Raw genomic sequence first — 21,577 nt, forward strand, 5'->3', positions numbered from 1 at the left:
CACTCCGCCCAGTAGATGACTGAGGCTCAGGCAGACTCTAAAGCAGCCATAACCACACTGTGCCCCCAGACCAGACTCTCTGCCCAAAGCCCGACAGACGGGCTTCTAACATTACAAGTTGAATATGTAAAATGAATGACAGCTGACGTTTGCCCAGTGCTTGTTGGGTGTGGGGCACTGCTCTATGGGCTTCATGTAGATTATCTCCCTTAATCCTTATAATAAGCTAACAAGATAGGTACTGCTCTTCTCTCCCATTCCCTAGAAGTAGACAGGCTAAGTATTGGCCAGCTAGAAGCTGCTGACACTTAGAAATGAACTGTGATGTGTACGTCTCTGTATTGGGCTGTGAAGGGTGAACAAATGAATGAACAGAATGAAGTTAAACTCGGAGAAAGACACTGAAGCCATAGTAGGAATGCAAGGCAGTGTAATTCCAGAAACCCTACCCACACACTCAACCACCCCCCCCCCACCCCTGCCCACAAGCCCACCAATGATTAAGCAAAAGCAAAAGGAGAACTGCTTCTCCAAGCCACATCTACCACAACAGGGCCAATGACCCTGGACACAACCTGGATGCAATCAATCCAGTGACTATCTCTGAACTCCAGTGTCCACTAACCCTACAGCTTCTATGCCTTGGGCTAGTCTCTAGTCTTCCCCAGCTCAGTTTTCAAATCTCTGGGTGGGTGCCCTCATGGATCAGGCAGACAACCTCCAGGCTTCCTACCTGCCTTCGCAGACCATAAACTCTGCTTCCTAGCAGAACTTGCGGGGCTGTTTCTGGCTCCTTGCTTCATTTCTTTTACCTTGGTCCAGCAAAGTGCCACTGTTCCGAGGCTCACTTCCCCTACCCCTGCCACCTTGGGCCTAGAAAGCAGGAAATTCCTTAGGCGTCTGCTGGGTCATCACCTCTCAGGGACCCAGGCTTGGCCAGACAGTTCTATCCTTTGTCCTCTTCCTACCTATCTCTTCCCAGCCTCTTACATTTCCAGAGACAGTGAGATCTATAGACAGCACAGATGAACTCAAAGCCTTCCCCAATTATTTATTTCTCCATCAAAGTTTGTGTCAGCTTGAGTCATAAATAATCTGCAGCCTTGGCAAGATGTAAACCAGAGTACAGCATTCATGCCCTTGTCGCCTCCCTCAGCATAATGGCCGGGGAGAGGCAGAGTGCCATCCCAGTCTCTGTAGCTGGGAAGCTCCCGGCATGGCCCCACATAGTTCCCAGAGGCTCTAATGAGGCCTAGCTCCCCCAGGGCCAGCGGCCGCAGTGAGCCTAGCTTCCTGGGCTGAGGAGCTGCCTCGGATTGTATCGGGTAAGCTGCAATTTCAGGAGGGTCTCATGCCAAGCCCCTAAAGTGACCCTCATCCAACTTGGCTCAGATTGTACCCCAGAGGTCAAGATGAGAGGCTTCCTGGAGAGTGGATCAGAGGGCTCAACAGTAGGGGGTGGAGCCCCCTTCCTAATTTACTCACCACGGCATCCCCATCAGCGTTTGGAAAGAGGCCAGGAGGAGACGGAAGGATTCTCTAAGACCCCCAAACCCAGAAACAAAGTTCAGCGGTTCCAAGCTTCCCAGGTCCAAGAGTGCAGCAGTGGTGTGCCCCGCCCTGGGGTCAGAGGCCAGCCCCCTGCCCTCCTGTGGCCTCCGCTCCCCTGCAGCTGGCTGTGCGTCTTGTTCTTGCAGCCAGACTTCTGCAGATGCACCCCAGCCCTGTGCTCCTCTGCCAGGAGCTGTGACGCCACCAGCCAGAGCTGGCCCAGTCCCTGTCAGGCTCAGGAATGGTCGCAGGGGCTCAGGATAGGCTGTCAAGGAGACTGGCTCCAAGAGCTGGCAGCTCAGCATTCAAGAAGGCAATGACAAAGGAGCCTCAGAGCCTAGGCAGTGGTGCTTGTCATCAGTGGTCTTGTTTTGGGGTGAACCGGACAAGTTTGCGGTGTGCTGCCGTGTCTCTTTAAGGAGCAGGCCTCTTTAAGGCAAGTTCCCTCTGCAGTCACTCCTGCCACCAGCAGTCCTGCGGAGGACTGCGCGGGGTTGGGGAGTGGGGGTGGCGGCTGGACCAAGGGGGGGGTGTCTCCCGAGTGCCATCTGGTGGCCCAACAGAGCAGCAACTCACCCACTAGAAGCGGCCCTGCCAACCTTGGCCACAATCCAACAGAGAAGGCTGGGAAATGCCTGAACTAAAATCTCAGCTTTGCCCACCAGATTCTGCACAGAGCTGCAGGCGACCATTGTGAGTGACCAGGCTAGGGAAGGCAGGAGGGATCCCTGTGGGGTCAGGAGACATCAGGAGCCCCCATGGGTAGCCTGGGAAGAATGACCATGCCCCTGAACAAAAGGGTCTCTAAGAGATTCTCAAGTGGGGGGAATTTTCCAGTGTCCCAGGCCGCCAGCTTCAGGACCTAAAGCACAGCTGTGCATACCCTGTGCCCATAAACATGGGAACCGGGGTTCTCCATCAGGGAAAGGGGTAATTGGTACCAGCCCCCAGGAAGTGTTTGCAAATGTGTAGGAGCATCTTATTTATGTATTTATTTTTGCAGGAGCATTTTAAAGCTGGAGATGTTAAACCATCCCGAAGTGTCAATAGTGGTGACTTGGTTGGGCAGAAAAAAGGAGGGTTCTTTGGCGCGCTCACTCCTCCTGTTGTTTTCCCTGGCATTCTGCCTATGATGTCCTCCCTAAATTTCATCTTTATAATCTTAGAGGTAGAGAGAGGAAGTGGTCTGGCCCAGGCCACCAGCACAAGGGATGCCCCTACCCAGACACTAGGTACACACCTGTATATCGCTTGCACTGGGCCGTCACAGCCCTTGGAAGGGGGAGGCAGCAGCCCGTTGGGGGATCTATAGCAGACCCTTGGGAACAGCAGACAGTGTCTGAGAAGATCACAGAAAACCAATCACCTCCTTCTCCAAAAAGACCACCCCGCTATCCTTCCCCTGTGGATGAGTCAACCTAGCGCTGGCTTTCTCTCCTGAAACTGACCCAGGGCACCCGTCTTTTACATAAGGCATCATTTTCAGGTTCTAGTCATGAAACCTTGAGACACCTCATTTCCCCCTTCCCCAAGCTCACCACGCTCTGTCCAGGGCTGGACGGCGCAGTCTCAGGAATCCCGTCTGGTGTTAGCAGCTGACGCAGGAAACCGACACATGGGACAGGTCTTCTAATGAAGGGTGAGTAAGAAAAGAATGAAAAGTTGGCTGTGGTAGCCAAAGAAAGCCACACAACGGTCACATCTGACAGGAGTCTGTTGGTTTGAGCAGTCCCAGGCCCACAAGGCTGACGTCATCAGGAGCTGGTCCAGCTGGAGGAAACACTTTCCCAGCATCCCACAGCAACTCGAGCACTACCCACTGTTGTCAGAATAAAGACCCACATCCTTTTAGTGGCAGACGAGGCCCTGTGGCCTGGCTCCTTACTTCCTTTCAGCCTCATCTGGCACAGTCTCTTTGCTCTCTCTTGCACTTTCAGAACTTTTGCCCAGAATGTTATTTCCAGCTAAAATGCCTGGACATCTCTTCATCTTCCCTCCAACCTTAACTTGAATATCACCTCTGCTAGAAAGCCTTCCCTAGCCACCAGACCACCAGTTTGTTTTTTGTTTAAGATTTTACTTACTTATTTGACAGAGAGAGACACAGTGAGGGAGGGAACGCAAGGATGGGGGGGAAGTGGGAGAGAGAGAGCAGGCTTCTCGCTGAGCCGGGAGCCCAATGTGGGCCTTGATCTCAGGACCAGCCCGATGTAGGGCTCGACCCCAGGACCCTAGGATCATGACCTGAGCCGAAGGCAGACACTTAACAACGGAGCCACCCAGGTGCCTCTACTCACTGCTTGTGTAAACTCTTCAATGCCTGTCTCTCCTGCTAGACTGAGCCCCCCAAGAGGATTCAAACCATACCTCTCTTGTTCCCCACTGTAACCCCAGCACCTTAAAACAATGGTTTCAGTGGATGAATGAATGGATGGCTGAACCTGTTCCTGGTCATAAAGGCCAGGGACGTATGATGGAGTATAGACGTTTCAGCCAGCCCACGTCCTCCAGCTAAAAAACAACTGTCTGGGCTGACTGGGATATTGTGATGAGATGGAGGGGTCATGCTCTCTGGACAGACTCAGGGCAAACAACAGGATCCTAGAATCATATTTGGGGCAAGAGGATTGCTGCTCTAATTAATTCCTAACTGTTCACATGAAATCCCAACTAAAAACTCCCCCCCAAAGGACAGGGCTCCCTTGCCAAGGAGTCAGCATTTAATGCTGTACTCCTTTTTACCCAATCAGATTCCAATATGGAAATGGAATAAAAACCAGGAAATGGTTCAGCCCACTAAGGGAACTGTGGTCTCAATTCTCAGAGTCCTTCTCCTGGGCTGGTCCCAAATTTGCAATTACATTTGTTTTTAGAGGGAAGCAAACTGTAGTGCTCCTATGGGAAAAAGCAGTCCCTTGGGGCGCACCTGTCCGGTCTCTCCTGTGCTGTGGCTGGAGACAGAAGTGGAGAGTCTGAGAAATAAGACGCTACTGGTCTGCAGCGACGCCGAACTCCCCAATCCCTGGGGCTGTCGGCTGAAGCTGTCACTCACTGGGTTCCAGACTCTGGTGTGCCTCCAACCAGAGAGATGGGAAATCCTGCTTTCAGCTCAGGGAGGGGAGAAGTACATGGAGACTGATTGTGGGCACCCTGTCTAGGTTCCCAGGACCTAGCTTGAGAGGGTCTGCAGGCTGCGTCACAGAGAGACAGACAGGGCTTGGAAGGTCCTGTGGCTGCTGCTTGCCCTGAGCCATGGTGACCCCTGGGCCGGCTAAACAGCCCAGGCAGTGTGCCAGACTCACCCAGTCTGCTGGGCACCTGCAAAACAGTAAGGCGGGCCTTGGGTCTATGTTGGTTCAGGAAAGTCACCCTACACTCCTAGGGTCAGTACACCAGAGGGTTAGTCCTCTAAAGCTACCTGCTCGCTTCTTCCTTGCTGCCTAGGAAGGATGTTCTGGCATAGTTAGTACTCCCAGGGTTCTTTCTCCCCTGAAATGATGGGACCTGGTGGGAGGAGGTAGTAGTTGCCAATGACGGGCAGAGGAATAGTAATAAAGGGGACAGCAATAAACACTTACACTTATTCCGGGGCTTGGGCTGATCTAAGGACTCTGCATGTCTTAAATCACTCAATTATCGGGGCTCCTGGGTGGCTCAGTTGGTTAAGCAACTGCCTTCCGCTCAGGTCATGATCCTGGAGTCTGGGATCGAGTCCCATATGAGGCTCGCCAGAGAGTCTGTTTCTCCCACTGTCCCCCCTCTCTCTCTCTCATATTCTCTCTCTCTCTTAAATAAATAAAATCTTAAAAAAAAAATCACTCAATTATCAACGTATCCCTGACTGCCCCAGAATTTATGTTTTTGCCCCTCAATATTCCCCTGCCTTCCCAACGCACTAAATCGAGCACACCACGAGTCTAGGCCCTGGCTCTGCCACTAACTTGCTGTGTGAACTTGAGGAACCTCTTTTCACTCTCTGGACCTTGCAGGGATGAAAGGCATCATGCCTATGATTCCTTGGGAGACAGATGACCAGGAAATGGTTTATAAGGGAGGGGAAAAACTTTCTCCTTTCCCACCCTCAGTTCCCCAGTATTTCAGGAAGTCCCGTGGGTTTCAAGGGCTAGAAAAGTTATTCATTAGCCCATCGAATATTCCCTGAGCTCTATGTAAGACTGGGTTCCTCCATCTAGGATACCTGTGATAGTGGCTTTGAGACATGTCTAGAAGCCCCCAAGAGGCAAGGCAGTGTCTGGCAGGTCCAGAGAGCAGTGTGGACAGTACGTTGTGGAGGGGAAGAAGGGGTCACCACTTCTGATGACTAAATCCTTCTTGGAGGAAGTGTCATTTGAACCAGGGCCTGGAAGGACAGCTCATATTTCAATGGCAAAAATGGTGGGGGGGGGGCAACAGGGCATGGAGGGGGGCAAGCATAAGCAATTATGCAGAAACGTAATTAGGCAGAAATGGGGGTGAAGAGGGGAACCAGAATGGATGCCTGGAAGAGAAGGTTCTCTGGGGATCTGGGGGAGAATACAGGCAGCTGCTAATATACTGTGTGACCTCAGCATGAATTCAGGGACACGACAGAATTTGCAGCTTTTCTCAGGCCTGTCTTTATAAAGAAGGAACATCTCTTGCCTTCAACACCAACAACAAAAGTCTGGGACTCACGTCCTGTCCCTGTGAGTCTGTGGGCAGAGGCAACCATTACCGAAAGCCCTCAGTCAGTGTGTCTCTGGGTTCCCCAATATTCACATTCCAGGCACTGTATTAGGCACACTACTTTCACCCTTTTTTCTTTCCAGGCTATTAAGGTGTGACTGACAAGTAACACTGGGTGAGTTTAAGGCGTACAATATGATGATTTGCTGTCTGTATCATGAAAGGTGAGAAAACTGAGGTGTTCGCTCTACATCCAGCCCTCCGAATGTTCACGTCTCCATTGCCCTGGCCCTAAGTACACTCGGAACGTGTGAACACAAAATCCTTTGTATTTTGAGCAAAGCTAGAGGCCCTGGGGGGAAGATGGCATCACATGGTGAGGTATGAGAGATGCACGTTCCTAAGGAAGGACCCTTTCCACAGAACCTCAAAGGATAAAGGCTCTGAGGAATTTCTGGGCTGGCGGGTTTGTCCCTCTGCCTCCTGAGCCCTCAGAAGTCTCACGCTCTAGAAATCTCCTTAGATTCTTAGCTATGACTCAGATGAAACCTGGTTCCTCTCCCTGACACCCAACCCCCTTCTCATGGCCCAAAGCCTTCTAGATAAGTCATTGCCCAATCCCTTACATGCCCCACTGAGTTTTTTTTCCAGGTTCCTATTTCTATCTGATTATGCAAGTTTCTTTCCTCCAGGAAGCCGCATGCTCATCACATGAGGGTAGTCACAGGTCACCAGCAAATGGGACAAGGGTGCTGGAAGGGCCCCTTTCCTGGACCCCAGAGCAGTGCGTGGTTGTTCTCCACTTCTCCCCAGGGGCCTGGGACCACCAGAGGGAGACCGGTGCAGCCCCAGGTAAGATCATGACTTGGTTTTCTGTTTCACCGGAGAGCAGTCCCCAGGGGTGGCCCCCACACCCAGGCTCTATGCCAGGCAGCCTCAACAGAAGACAGTAGCCACCACTCCACATGGGTGAGGAACAACATGGTGCCTCCCCTTAACACCAGGGGCCTCCTCCTCTGGCCCTCAGATCCCTGGCTCTTGGGGCAAATGTACGCTACGGACTGTTGGAGCAGACTCATGCTAGAAGCTGCTGAGATCAGAGCCTTTGCTGTCCCTGGCTGGCCAGAGCCTCCACACTGGGGGTTCAGTTTTCAGGAGGCCCTTAGGGAAGCTGAGCTGGAGTTTGGTTTTGTTTTGTTTCTGGAGGTAAAAGGACTGCTTTTATAAAAGAAATCCCATCTGCCTCCCACCATGACTAACCACAGATGAGGAAGCAGTCAGAGAGAAGCCCGGGCCCCTGCAGACCCTGGTTTCCTGCTGTTCTCTCTTAGAGACCACACATGGAGCTGCACACGCAAGCAGGTCACATTTCCTTCCAGGCCTACTAGGAACCTTGACTTCCTACAAAGACCACTACTGCCAACATCAGTACACGCGGGCACGTCTGTCCACAGCAGCACTTCTGCCGATTTCAAAAGGAAGAGGTCTGTCTGGCCAAGGAGAACAGGGCCGCAGACACTGACAGAAGCTGACTCACCAGCTCGCCTGCCCGATCATGCAAGCACAGGTGCCTGACCCACCATCGATGCTCTATCTCCCGTGAAGACCCTAGTTCAAGGGGAGCTGGCGAAGGTGTGGAAGCTTTGCTCAGATGTGGTCATGGTCACAGACACTTGGGCAAACAAGTTCTTTCTGGGTCTGCAAGAGGCAGGGAAGAATGGAGGGACATGGACTGTGGCCAGGTCCTGCCTGAACACCCATGCGGTTGGCTCAGAAGCCACACTGCAATTAGCACCTGTCATTTGCTCACTGGTAGGCATCCCACATGTCAACGGAAGGCTGTGTAGCGAGTGTGAAACATATAGGCTGTTTTTTTGTTGTTGTTTTGTTTTTTTTAAGATTTATTTATTTACTTGAGAGAATGAGAGCAAGTGGTTGGGGAGAGGCAGAGGAAGAGGGAGAGAGAAACTCAAGCAGTCTCAGCACTGAGTACAGAGCCCCATGCGGGGGCTTGATCTCACAACCCTAAGCTCAGACCTGAGCCGAAACCAAGAGTGGGAAGCTTTCACTGTCTGTGCTACCCAGATGGCCCTAGCTGGTTTTTTTTTTTTAAACTAGTGAGTTTTTTCCGCTTTTTTTTCCCTCCTGTTCTAAAAGTAATAAAGTCACAAACACATTTTTTGACAATAAAAGAGTAAAATGGGCATTAGCATTTTCCAGCTTTTTTGGGTATGGCTACAGCCAGGGTCTTTGCATAGTTACAATCAAAGCAGCTCTCCAGACTGTGCTCAGAATTTCTCAGCCACTGATCTATGGCCAGTCCAGCTTTCATTCTCTCCTGTGTCCAGCAAGGCAAGCTTTACCTAGGTGAACTATAACCTCACTTGGCTCAGGGCCACCTTAGCCCCAAATACGAAGATGAGCCCCCACCCCCACGCCGCAGGGGTGGGGGGACTCTATTTCCTCATCCACCTTTGGTCCCAGTACAAGTGACATGTCTCTGATTCTTGGGGGAGGGAGGAACAACACCTGCTTGTCAGCACTGCCCAGGAATACTGCCCAGGAATACTGGCGACAAAGTCTCATCTGTAGTGTCCTTAGTAGAATCAGAACTGCTTCCGACAGGGCCTGGGGACTCTTCCTTCCTTCCTTGGGGCTGCGCCACAGCTTTGGGATTAGAACAAAGTCTGGCGATTGGCTGCATTAGCTATTAGCGACATCAGCCCTAATTTAGCAATGGAAACTGAGGGGGAGCGGAGGGGGATGCAAGAGAATTGTAGAAAAAAGAATTGGGTTTGAATTCACCACCCAAACCCCAATCTGTGATAGGAACAAAGTAAGCTGGGTTTGTTCTTGCAATCTCAGGAGAACTGGAGAGAGATGTGCTTATCAACCTTTTTCCACATCATGCCACAGGCAGGAAATACCAGTGTCTACACCGCTCGCTGGGACAAGCAGACCAAGAGTCTAAAACATCAGCATTTCCTCATACTTTCAACACATTCTAGAACACTGATTGGGATGCTGTGGGAGAGGGAATGGGAAGAAATGGCCCTTTTACAGTCAACCAACCTCCCGAGTGGCCACAGGCTTCCTAAGACTTTACAAGCCCCCACACTGCCAAGATAAAACCAATGGAACTCCCTCTAAGGCAGTGATCCTGGCCCCCACAGCCGATGAAAGGAAGCAGTGCCCAGGTGAATTCCCCTGTACACTCCATGGGACTGAGGCATGCTTCCCAGGACACCCTATCTGCTGGGCATGGCTGCTGATAAAACAGAACTGATAGCCAAGAGGAGAATGCCAGACAGTTTTGCCAATCTTGTCAAAAGGTTCCTGTTTCCTGGCTACGGAGTTTGCAGGCCTGCCGGCCAAAGCAGAAACTGATTATTACTTAAGAAAAGCAGACCCACGCAGGAGTGACTCTTCTCTAGGCTGGGTTAGCCCATCCCCCCATCTCAGGTGCAGGGGGAGGGCGGGGACACCTGCTATTTCCCCTGGGCACTGCTGCTGAAAGCTCCAGCCCCCTGCAGGCTGCAGCGTCCCCCAGAGCCGCTCATGTAAGCAAGAGCTTCATGGGGCCAGTTTCTGGGCCGCTGCTACTCCGGATGCGCCATTCAATGGTCAGGATGTGGGTTCCAGAGACAGAACAGACCTGGGTTTGAGCCCTGGTGTCCTTAATTCAATCTTACCGGGACTCAGTTTCTTTCGTTGTAAGATGAGGATAGTCATGGTAACTGCCTTATCTGAGACGGCTGACATAGAACAGATGTGAAGACAGTGGGCCCGGTGCCTGCTCAGTCTACAAACTCAGCACCGTTAGCTATCACCATTATGCTGCTTGAGCTTTGCACACGCGTGCACACAAACACACACACAGAGTACACCTCTCCCCCACCCCCAAGATTACAGCAAACCTTGTAAAGAGATACTGTGAGATGTGCTGAGGTTACCGAGGCCAAACCACACCCTTTTTTTCTGTGGGTGTCTCATCTTCATTGTGGAGTTAACTCAATAGCATTTTGTAAAGAGTCAAAGCAGCCCGATTCCCTCTTCAGAAGTGCAGCTGCTAGAGCTAGAAGAGGAAGAACCATCTAGAAAAATGTAATCCCTTCACTGTAAATCAAGGCTGTCAGGCTTGAGAGAGCCAAGGGCTTCCAGATTGGTAAAGGTCCTTCAAAGACCTCCAAAACAATGGAAGCTGAAAAATTCAGTTCAGAATACAATACACTTTCTTGACAAAGAGAATTTTCTCCAGGACACTAAGTAGACTGCCCTTCTTGGGCAAAAGGGAAATAGGTCTGAAGTAGCTAAGTGTGTAAAAAAAAAAAAAAAAACAAAAAACTAAGATATGTGGGTAATTTTATGTGAAAATTGTAAACCTTGAGAGGGGTCTGGGTGGCTCAATAATAAAAGCATCTGCCTTTGGTTCAGGACATGACCCCAGGGTCCTAGGATGGAGTCCTACGTTGGGGCTCCTAGCTCAGCCAAGAGCCTGCTTCTCCCTCTGCCCCTGCTCCTGTGCATTTTCTCTCTCTCTCTCTCTCTCTCTCAAATACATAAATGAAGTCTTTAAAAAAATTTTTTTTTGTATATCTTGGATTATCCAGAGTAAACACTATACCAGAATGTTGAACTAAGAAAAAAAAATTTCTTAGAAATTAGTATATACCAATACACACACACACACACAAATGATGAGGCCACACTTATGGGCATTTCCCTGGGAGACAAAGAGCCCAATGTCCCAACCCTTTTCTGAAGGACCTCCGGCTATGATGTACCCATTAGGGTGTGTAACACCCTCTTCATGTCTCACATATTAGCCTTTGGTAAATGTTGCATGAAATTTGATGATCCCGCTAGGAAAGGGAAGATGATTCATAATCATCCATTCCTAATCCACAGACCCTTGATGAAAGCCTGCTAGGTTCAGGGTTTGAAACATGGGCTGGGAACAGTTGGTTTGAAGACAAATGGTCCTCTCATTTAAACGACAAGGTTCCCGACGCCTGCAGAGACGGTAAATTCAGTTCTTCCTTGACCCTTCTAGTTCCTCCATTAGTCTGTGTGTAGCGGGTCCTGGTGAGGCCCCCGTGGGTGGGGTTTCCGACCGTAACGGGGCTCCCGGGCAGCTCCCGGGGGCGGGGCTGCAAGCTCTGGCTCTCCAGACCCTGCGCTGCGGCATTTAAATGTGAAATGCAGCACCAAGGCTAAACCAGAGTTGCCTTCACCTGCACGCATGATTAATCCAACATCACAGAAGTCCCGTGGTGGCCCGCTGCTCCAGGACCCGGCGGGGGAGGCGGCCTCGGTTTCTGAGGTTTACGCAGTTATTGAGATGCAAATATATTCTGGGCCTGGGGCCTAGTTTATCTTCCCTCTCACGGCGAAAGCAGATGCCAAAACCCTCCGGGATCTGCCTACACCCTTGGCGCCTTGCGGGGTGAAGGAAGGCCCAGACTCTGCCTGCCGCGGTGAGAAGGGACCCGCCAAGGGGTGTGGCATTCGTGTGGGTCTCGCGGCGCTGCAAGCAACTAGCCGCAAACTGCGGACATTCCAGCAGGCGCTGGCTGGAGCGGGAGGGGCTAGCTCCGACTTTTTTTTTTTTTAAAGAATTTTTTAAAGATATTTTTTATTTATTTGACAGAGAGAGAGAGATGGAGAGAGGTCACACGTAGTCAGAGAGGCAGGCAGAGAGAGGAGGAAGCAGGCTCCCTGCTGAGCGGAGAGCCCAATTCGGGGCTCAATCCCAGGACCCTGAGATCATGACCTGAGCCGAACAGACAGGCCTTAACCCACTGAGCCACCTAGGTGCCCCTAGCTCTGACCTTTTATTCAGGCTTTAAAACAAACAAATAGATCAAAGAGTTTCCGTTTCCCAGTGTCAGATCCACTGGGGAAATCCCTGGAGCAATGGAGGAATGAGCGAGAAAACAGGCGCACCTGTCCTAGGCGCCAGGCCACCGTAATTTCTCTTGGCATCTCCCCCAGCTCATCCCAGCCGGAGGTGCTGTCAGGATCTCTGGAAGTTCCCCCAGGGACACTTGGGGGAACTGTGAGAGTCCCTAGCACCTGAAAACCTTTCTTGGAAGCTCTTCAACGATGTCTTTACACAGGCCTTAAAACATCCTAGCAAAATGGAAGATCTGAAATCCAGATGAGGGTCACCTGAAATTCAATTAGGCAAGGGCTTGTTGCTCCCTCCAGTCTCCAAAAGGACAACTGCTCAAGGAGAATGTAGCAGAGTGGGAGACCCGAGGGTCCCTTACACTCCTTCAGACCAGTTTCGGTTTGTCACCACTGAGCAAGGCTCATTCTTTTTTTTTTTTTTTTTTTTTTTTTTTAAGATTTTGTTTATTTATCTGACACAGGCACAGAGAGAGAGAGAAAGGGAACACCAGCAGGGGGAAAGGGAGAGGGAGATGCAGGCCTCCCACTGAGCCAGGATGAGCCAGGCTCCATCCCAGGACCCTGGGATAATGACCTGAGCCAAAGATAGACTCATACAGACTAAGCCACCCAGGTGCCCCTAGTTCATTTATTTTTTTTCAAGACTGGTGCCTCCACCTCCTGAGAAAGAGGCACTGGCTCTTTTCAAAATAAGAAACATGGGTTCAAACTAATTACCTGCGGGCCACTTGGCACATTGCCCAACTTTCTTGGGCCTCGATTTTGTCATCCATAAAATGGGTTAATAATACTAGCCTCTTGTGGCTGTGAGAACAAATGAAACAATGCACAAATGAGATAAAATATTTGTATGTGTGCCACAAAAGGACTGGAGCGATATCTTATCTACAACAAACTGTTGACTACAGGTTCTTTCTGGAGAGAGGAGTGAAAGTGGTGGGGATAGATGACTGGAACTGATGTTTTCTTCCAAGGATTTCAGTACTATTTACATCTTTTATATTAAAAAATACCTATATGCATAATTCAGGGACTGCTTCATGGTAGATACTCATGTTAAATTTTAAAACTGAGATCTGGGGGCACCTGGGTGGCTCAGTGGGTTAAGCCGCTGCCTTCGGCTCAGGTCATGATCTCAGGGTCCTGGGATCGAGTCCCACATCGGGCTCTCTGCTCAGCAGGGAGCCTGCTTCCTCCTCTCTCTCTCCTGCCTCTCTGCCTACTTGTGATCTCTCTCTGTCAAATAAATAAATAAAATCTTTAAAAAAAATAAAAATAAATAAAACTGAGATCTGGATTTTAACTTAATTTTCCTTTGGGGCTTCTGGTTCAAGGTGGAAGACTGAGGACGTGGAGGTTTTTTATATGTTTCACACCATTATAATAAACTTGTCATATGTCTCCCTTTCTTAACCCAAATCTCTAGACATGATCTAAATCATGGATTAAGGGGTGCCTGGGTGGCTCAGTGGGTTAAAGCCTCTGCCGTTGGCTCAGGTCACGATACCAGGGTCCTGGGATGGAGCCCCGCATCAGGCTCTCTGCTCAGCAGGGAGACTGCTCCCTGCCCCCCCACCCCTGCCTGCCTCTCTACCTACTTGTGATTTCTGTCAAATAAATTTTAAAAATCTTTAAAAAAAATCATGGATAGGGGCGCCTGGGTGGCTCAGTGGGTTAAAGCCGCTGCCTTCAGCTCAGGTCATGATCCCAGTGTCCTGAGATCACGCCCAGCATCCGGCTCTCTGCTCAGCAGGGAACCTGCCCCCCCCCTCTCTCTCTGCCTGCCTCTCTGCCTACTTGTGATCTATCTGTCAAATATAAAAATCTTTTTAAAAAAATCAAAAATCTTTTAAAAAAAAAAAATCATGGATTAACACACAAAACCTGTAACAAGGTACCCTGACACAGGGTACTCTCAGGGACCATGAATGCTAAGTAATCTTAGGGGATAAGTAATCTAAGAAGGGGATAGGAGTATTGGATGGAAAGAAGAAATCACAGGCCCCAACATACCAACCCAGTAGAGGACTGCTGCCAAAACAGTGGATAAAGTGGGGTGCAGGGAAGAAGCAGATCCTGGGGGCACGTTAAGCGTCTGCCTTTGGCTAAGGTCATGACTTATTTAGTGTACCAGTGAGCAGCCCTCAACCTTGTATAGCAGACCAAATAGGATTTAATCCCGGGAATACAGGCCTAGTGCAATAAAACTTCTTTAAATAGGGGGCGCCTGGGTGGCTCAGTGGGTTAAGCCGCTGCCTTCAGCTCAGGTCATGATCCCAGGGTCCTGGGATGGAGTCCTTCGAAGGGCTCCTTGCTTGATGGGAAATCTGCTTCTTCCTCTCTCACTCCCCCTCCTTGTGTTCCCTCTCTCGTTTTCTCTCTATCAAATACATAAATAAAATCTTAAAAAAAAAACAAAAAAGAAAAAAGTATACGATCATCTTAACATATGTGAGAAAAGCATTAGTTAAAGAGTTAACACCCACTTCTGCTTAAAATGAACAGAAAAAATATTCCCAGAAACTAGAAACACAAAGAACAGCAGGAATGCTGAGAGTCCTAAATTCTTACTGGGTTCGTGAAGATTCTCCATACACATTCTTTGAGGTTATCCTCATGGATCCACTCCATAAAGCTGTCAAAAGAAATCCCAACACCCAGGTCACCAGACCAACCCAGCTGCACAGGTTTCTGCGAGGGCTGACATCGGCAGGTTCCAAGAGCCGTGACCTTGGGAAGGGTCACAAGTTCCACCACAATATGGGTGGTTCTCACCATGCAGCTTGGAGAAGACACATTCTCCAGCTTCATCCTTCCCACTGATGTAAGTAATGTTTATAAAAAAAATATTTTTTAATTTGATAGACAGAGATCACAAGTAGGCAGAGAGGCAGGCAGAGAGAGAGGGGGAAGCAGGCTCCCCGCCAAGCAGAGAGCCCAACTTGGCGTTGGATCCCAGGATGCCAGGATCATGACCTGAGCTGAAGGCAGAGGCTTTAACTCACTGAGCCACCCAGGCGCCCCAATGTTTGTAAAATTCTTAACTAATAAACAATTTAGGACAGTCAATAGAAAGAAAAAAGGAATAGTACATTTTCCTTAAGTAAACCTATAATTAGCATACTATTCAAAGATAAACCATTCACATTAGATTTTTAAAAATGGGCAAAGAGGGGCGCCTGGGTGGCTCAGTCTGTTAAACATCTGCCGTCAGCTCAGAAAATGATCCAGGAGTCTTGGGATTGAGCCCCTCATCAAGCCTCACATCAGGCTCCTTGCTCAGCAAGAGCCTGCTGCTCCCGCAGCTTGTGTTCAATCTCTCTCCATATAAAATAAATAAAATCTTTTTTTAAATGGGCAAAGAATACCACAAAGAAGAGGAAATAGGAATTGTCAAAGAATATAAGAAAAGAGACCGAACCTTATTACTAATTGGGGCCATATGTATATTGAGATGCCATTTCTGTCCATGAGATTGGTACAAATGAAAAAGAATAACGATTTTGGTGAGGGAGTGAACAGGTTCCCCCAAAAAGTGTGGAAAAGAGTCTAAGCTGGAACAGCATTTTTGGAGAACAATTGACAATTCTGATTAATATATATTTTTTAAAGATTTTATTTATTTGAAAGAGAGAGAGATCACAAGTATGCAGAAAGGGGGGGGCTGAGCAGATAAATGTGGGGCTCAATCCCAGGACCTTGAGATCATGGCCCGAGCCGAAGGCAGAGGCTCAACCCACTGAGCCACCAAGGCGTCCCCCATTGTGTTATTCTTTTTTTTTTTTTTTTTAATATTTTATTTATTTATTTGACAGAGATCACAAGTAAGCGGAGAGGCAGAGAGAGAGGGAGGAGGAGGAAGCAGGTTCCCCAGTGAGCAGAGAGCCCGATGCGGGGCTCAATCCCAGGACCCCGGGATCATGACCTGAGCAGAAGGCAGAGGCTTAACCCACTGAGCCACCCAGGTGCCCCAAAATACCGATTAATATTTTAAAATGCACATGCTTTACAACCTCGCGAGACCATGCCTAGGTTTTCTCTAGAGAAATATTCACACATATGCACACATGGGTTGTGTACATGGTTTTAATTGTGGTATTGTTTGGAAGAGCAGAAACCGGGACACAGTGCCAGGGATTAGATTTATCCCCTTTGCCTTTTCTCTAGAAAAGAGAAATGCCCTCTCACCCCCCAAATGCTCTTCGAGTCACAAACCTGATAGCCTTATAATTCCTTAGGCATTCTGTCTCAAATCAGGGCATTCTGTCTCAATCAACTGCTTTAGAACCACTGACATCAGAGGCAGCCTCTTTGCTGCTGTCTAAAAAAGATGGTGTGAGAAGACCCACTGAGTTCAGAGGGCTTAAAAAGAGAAGTTTTCCAGTCCCCCAAGATGGGTCATCCCCCATGGAAAGGAAATAGTGGCAGATGCTAGAACTTGTCCTCCCAGCCTTCCTGGGCAAAGGAACACACAGGAAGCCACTCTGTCGATGGCCTAAAGGAACTGGGTGTCAGGAGCAGGTGTCCCGGGAGGAGCTCAGCACGGAGGAATTAACGTTGTCGTGTCCCAAGGACGGCTGTGCTGTGCATCCCCAATGCCGTCTCTGTTTCCAAGGTCACCTGCTGGCCTGTGCAGTGAGAAGTCCTTACTGCTAATGAAACTCAAGTTCTCTGCTGATTTGGGTTTAGTAGCACTGACCACTGTCCCCTCTTTGACTCTAAGGGAAAGCCTCAAAAGGGAGCTGCTGGGATGTCTGCTGGAACACATGTGGGCACTGGAGCTGATGGGATGTCTGCTGGAACACATGTGGGCACTGGAGCTGAAGAAACAAAGAAAAATGTCAAAGGATGTGCCCTCAAGATTGTGAAGCTGGTACGACGACTTCTGTAACCATTGGTCAACCTGCGAAGATGTGGTTGTTACTGTTTGGTATCTGAACACAGTGGTCCCCGACAGTTTTATTGAATCCTTCTTTGTGTCTTGGGAGGCAGTTAAAGATGGCAAGCCCTTAGCATGGGTCTCTATTATGTTTACATTCCTGCAGGGAAAACCTGTTTGCCAGCCTGTTCCCACAGAGAAACTGACGAGTCTTGAAGCAGAGGTTTGAACCCTTTCCCCAGACGCACATTTGGCACACTTCAGGTGTCAATGACATTGCTTTAACGGTGGTTGCATCCCTTTCTCCTGGAGAGAAGGAGTTTATGGTAGCCCAGAACTGATCTCACACGGTCATGAAATCAGACATATGAGGCTTTACTCTCCGCAACCTGCTTGGAAGTGGATGACATTTTGTTTTGTTTTTTTAAAGATTTATGTATTTATTTTTAGAGAGAAGTAAGGGAGGGACAGAGGGAGAGGGAGAGAGAGAATCTCAAGCAGACTCCCAGCAGAGCACAGAGCCTGATGCAGGGTTTGATCTCACAATCTTGAGATCATGACCTGAGTGGAAACCAGGAGTCAGACACTTAACCAACTGAGCCACCAAGGCGCTCCATGGATGGTGTACAAATCCTTCTCTTTTAACCCTCTAATACTTGGTGATTTAGATACTCCATAAACATTGAGAATTATGGTAGAGGTATTTGTTGACCTTTCTTATTGATCAGTTTGGAGGTTATAAGCACTCCATGCTATCCAGTAACTTTAAAACCCAAGAAAAAGTTCCAATTATTAAAGCCCAGCAGGTTTGCTTAACTATTTACATGTTCAGCAAATTTTATAAATTGCCGTGAAGTGGTCGTCTTAACTTCACATTAATCTCCGCTCCCCAAGAAAATACACACACAAGTATTTCATGCCACCTATGTCTGAACGAGTGAAGGCTGATCTCTTTGAAAGACATGGAGGAAGTAGATGCAGAAAGTAATGAAATTCAGAAAGGCACAAGCTCAGCCTGTGTTGGGACTTTGGGGTTGTCACTTATAACCTGAGTGCAAAGACGTGTCCCCACCCCACTGCCCTCCTTCCCCCAAAGCTCAGGAGGGGGAATGAATGCCAGTGAGCATCCAAACCCGACACCTTCAAACACCATGATTGCTATCTGGGGGCAGCAACAGGGTGACCTACATGATTCAAGTCACAACCAGCCAAGTGTTCTGAAATGGGAGACCACAATGGGCTTCTCTGTGTCCTCATCCAAGTGTCACTCAGCTTGCTGATGCTGTTTGTGCTCAGGCCAAAGGTCACCCTGGGCTGTTTCCTCTCTCTAACTGCTTACTGGCTCCTAACACAAATGGATTACTTTATCAACTGTCTGGCAATTCCTTATCTACTCACACACAAACACAAAAGGCCTTTTCCTCCACTTTTTACTTAGGGGCACCTAAAGTTCTTTTCTCTTTCTTTCTTTTTTTTTTTAAGATTTTATTTATATATTTCTCAGAGAAAGAGGGAGAGAAAGCACAAGGAGGGGGAACAGCAGGGAGAGGGAGAAGTAGGCTCCCCACTGAACAGAAAGTCCCACGTGGGACTCAGCCCCAGGACCCTGGGATGACGATCTAAGCCAAAGGCAGACATTTAATCGACTAAACCACTCAGGCATCCCAGCACCTAAAGTTCTTAAGTAAACGGGATTTTTTTTTTTTTTTTAAATGGCTTCCCTTTAAAGTCAACCTTTGGGGCTGTATGGGCAGAAAGGGCCTTACCAAGCATTTTCCAGCAATTCTACTTCTGGGTATTTACCCAAAAGAATGGAAAGCAGAGTCTCCAAAATATATTTGTACTCCAAGTTTGCAGCAGCATTACTCATGAAAGCTAAAACGTGGAAGCAACCCAAGTGTCCATCAATGGATGAATGGATAAGCCAAATGTGGTACAGACATACAGTGGAATATTATTCAGGCTTTAAAAAGAAGGAAATTCTGGGGCACCTGGGTGGCTCAGTCAGTCAAGTGTCTGCCTTCGGCTCAGGCCAGGGTCCCAGGGTCCTGGGATCGAGCCCCACATCTGGCTCCCGGCTCAGCGGGGCGTCTGCTTGTCCCTTTGCCCCTAGTGCTTGGTCTCTCTATCACTCTCAAATAAAGAAATAAAATCTTTTTAAAAATTAAAAATAAAATACAAAGAAGGAAATTCTGATATACGCTACAGCACAGATGAAACTTGAGGACATCATGCTGAGTGAAATAAGCCAGTCACAAGAAGACAAACGCTGTGTAATTTGTTGCATGAGGTACTCACAGAGTAATCAGATTCACAGAGGCAGACAGAATGGTGGTTGCCAGAGGCAGTGGGGAAGTGGAGGTTGGGGAGCTATTGTTTTATGGGTATAGAGTTTCAGTTTTGTATGGGGATGATAGTGGTGATGGTTGTACAGCATTATAAATGTATTTAATACCACTGAACTGCACACTTAAAAATGGTTAAGATGATAAACTTTACTGTTATGTGTAATTCACTGCAATAAAAATTTTTGAAAAGAAAAAAAGGGGGGGATGTAATGTACATAGCCTCACCCTATTTTCCATATTTGATGGCAATTATAACAAAATTTCTTTTTTTTTTAAAGATTTTATTTATTTATTTGATAGACAGAGATCACAAGTAGGCAGAGAGGCAGGCAGGGAGAGAGGAGGAAGCAGGCTCCCCGCTGAGCAGAGAGCCTGATGCGGGACTCAATTCTGGGACCCTGAGACCATGACCTGAGCCGAAGGCAGAGGCTTTAACCCACTGAGCCACCCAGGCGGGCCCCCAAAATTTCCTTTTTGAAAAGACAAACTCTAAAAGTGCACACAAGGGGCACCTGGCTGGCTGAGTTGGTGGAGTGATTGACACTTGATCTCAAGGTTGTGGGTTCATGTCCCAGGCTGGGTATAGAACTTACTTAAAAATAAAATCTCTATTGGGGCGCCTGGGTGGCTCAGTGGGTTAAGCCGCTGCCTTCGGCTCAGGTCATGATCTCAGAGTCCTGGGATCGAGTCCCGCATCGGGCTCTCTGCTCAGCAGAGAGCCTGCTTCCCTCTCTCTCTCTCTGCCTGCCTCTCCATCTACTTGTCATTTCTCTCTGTCAAATAAATAAATAAAATCTTAAAAATAAAATAAAATAAAATAAAATCTCTATTTAAAAAAAGAAAGGAAGAAAAGTGCACATGAAAAACAATACAACAGTAACCAAAAAACCCCCAGATGTTGACCACTACCTCATATTGAGCACTTAGCAAAGCCTGCGTAACTTCAGGGTGCTGGGCTAGCTGCCACGAGTCCCCAGGACTGGCTAAAAGTATAGATTTCAGGTTGTGCCCAGATTCACTGGATTCCCCATCAGTGGGTGTGGGCACTAGGAATCTTTTTACAGTGCTCCTGCAGAGAAGACTCTGACCTGCAATCAGTTCCTTACCGAGATTATTCTAGAAGTAGAAGAAGAATACTTCAGCAATTTCCTCCATCATTCTCTCGGGCTAATCAGTACACATTTGTCAAACACACAGGACACATATGGCTCAATGGCAGATGCTAGGAAAACAGAGGGTAAATAAGAATATGAGGGATGCCTGGGTGGCTCAGGTCATGATCTCAGGGTCCTGGGATCGAGCCCCACATCAGGCTCTCTGCTCAGCAGGGAGCCTGCTTCCTGTTCTCTCTCTGCCTGCCTCTGCCTACTTGTGATCTCTGTCAAATACATTTTAAAAATCTTAAAAAAAAAAAATATGAGTTATCATTTACTGAGTGTTCACTCTGCATCAGGCTGAGTACTTAACCATGGATTACTTCATTCCTTTTTTCTTTTTTTTTTAAAGATTTTATTTATTTATTTGAGAGAGAGAGTGTGTGCATAATCAGGAGCGAGATGAGGGGGTATGAATGGTGAGGGGCAAAGGGAGAGGGACAAGCAGGCTTCCTGCTGAGCTATTGCTTCCAGGACCCTGAGATCATGACCTGAGCTAAAGTCACACGCCTAACCCACAGAGCCACCCAGGCTCCCCACTTTATTCAATTCTTAACAACATTCCAGGAGATTTATCTATTCACACATCCATTTTACAGATGAGAAAACAGAGGCACGAAGAGGTTAAATAACTTTTTTTTTTAAGTTTTTATTTATTTATTTGACAGACGGAGATCAAAGAGAAGGAGGCAGAAAGAGAGGAAGAAGCAGGATCTTTGCTGAGCAGAGAGCCCGATGATGGGGGGCTGGATCCCAGGACCCTGAGATCATGACCTGAGCCAAAGGCAGAGGCTTTAACCCACTGAGTCACCCAGGCGCCCCTAAATAACTTTTTAAAGTCCTCACAGCTGGTAAATGTGGCTCCAGGGGTCTGCATTCTTGACCACTGTAAACCAGTGCCTGCCTCCAGCAAGCCTTGTGAAGTGGGAATAACATGGAAGTTACCATAATAAGAGGCAGAGCGAAACAAATGTGACACTGAAACACAGAGACAAGTGCTGGGAGAGGAGCCACAGCGGGCATGGTAGGTTTAGACTCAAGAGGTTTTTTACCCTTTTGCCAATCAG

The 21,577-nt window shown here is 48.4% G+C and overlaps 1 protein-coding gene and 1 long non-coding RNA gene across 6 annotated transcripts in view; both read right to left on the reverse strand.

The window, feature by feature from the left end:
• Positions 1–21,577, reverse strand: part of LOC309851678 — a 355,127-nt gene that overhangs the window by 310,398 nt on the left and 23,152 nt on the right. The window lies entirely within an intron of this gene.
• The window catches only part of ABR (ABR activator of RhoGEF and GTPase), a 176,193-nt gene that overhangs the window by 135,481 nt on the left and 19,135 nt on the right, over positions 1–21,577 (reverse strand). Inside the window, exon 1 of one of the 5 annotated variants that reach the window (XM_082707034.1) lies at positions 1,486–1,593. The exons of the other annotated variants lie outside the window; for them this stretch is intronic. The gene's annotated coding sequence lies outside the window, so the exon portion shown is untranslated. Of the gene's footprint in view, positions 1–1,485; positions 1,594–21,577 lie in introns of those variants that run through there. 5 annotated transcript variants of the gene reach the window in all.

The sequence above is a fragment of the Mustela nivalis genome (genome assembly GCF_964662115.1).
Source record: "Mustela nivalis genome assembly, chromosome: 17".
Taxonomy (NCBI): domain Eukaryota; kingdom Metazoa; phylum Chordata; class Mammalia; order Carnivora; family Mustelidae; genus Mustela; species Mustela nivalis.